Raw genomic sequence first — 1,147 nt, forward strand, 5'->3', positions numbered from 1 at the left:
ATTCCCAAAATCCCTTCCATACCAAAATCAACCCATCTTATAATCTAACAAAGAGGGTCCGGTGTTTGGTCAGTAACGAAAAGGTGACTCCTTGGTCTTGCTAAGCATAGTATCATCACGCAATCACCCCACTCCTTGTTGCATGTAAGGTAATAGACTTTCTATTCACTTTGAATTTCGATTCATAGATTGAATATAGAGGGTCGGGAGTTGGGTCTTGACATTGGGTAATTGTTAGATTGAAATTGCATGTTAACTTGAATATTACAATGCCCTTGGAACGATAGATAGTGATTGTATAGCATTAGTGTAATATCAATTTATGTGATCGTAAATACTATATGCTAGTTTCGACTTAGGGTTCCACATCTAGTCTAAATTGTTGGGTATAATAATCGGTCGGAATCTTAACAATGATGAACTAACATATTTTAAGTTTGTAAATGTATGATAAGGTTGTGTTAGTGTTGAAAACAAAAGCCAAAAATGTATGATACCTGGCACTGATGGCTTCCACGATACCCCGTCTACGGACTGTAGATCCATCTACGGACCATAGATGGGGTCCGTCATTGGAAGCACCTGCAAATTTTCACCCAAGTGTAAAACCACGGCAGTGGACTACGGTCCGTAGATCCACCTACGGACCATTCTGCACCTTCGTAGTTTCCATCTGCGACCTATCCGTCAGCCCCCCTGATCCACAGAAGTGATCCACGGATCGTAGATCAGTCGACGGACCGTAAGTCTCCTCCGTGGATGACCACTGTAATATCTGTCAAATTTTTTAATTTTTTTTTTTGTGGACTTAGTTTGGGTCGTTACCAATTCTAAAAGTTTCTTTTACTGCATATGGTTAGTTTTGGCACTAATATCGTTCCCGTAGGTACAATGGCACCCAAGAAGATGGTCACCTATTCCAAACGCGGCAAGTCCAAGTCCGTTGCCCCTAGTTTCCGGTTGATTGATGAGGACACAGACAACGACTCTAACCCAGCATATGTGCCTCTCAACCCGAGGGTTTCTCGCACTGTACCCAGAAGCACCCCCCGGAAGGTGCTCCCCAACGTAGTCACTGTCTCCCAGTCTGATGAGGAGCACACACTGATCGGGTCACCTACTGGGGCTGCTTCCAGTTCAGAGGGAC

This window comes from Solanum tuberosum, unplaced genomic scaffold (genome assembly GCF_000226075.1).
Source record: "Solanum tuberosum cultivar DM 1-3 516 R44 unplaced genomic scaffold, SolTub_3.0 scf00364, whole genome shotgun sequence".
Taxonomy (NCBI): domain Eukaryota; kingdom Viridiplantae; phylum Streptophyta; class Magnoliopsida; order Solanales; family Solanaceae; genus Solanum; species Solanum tuberosum.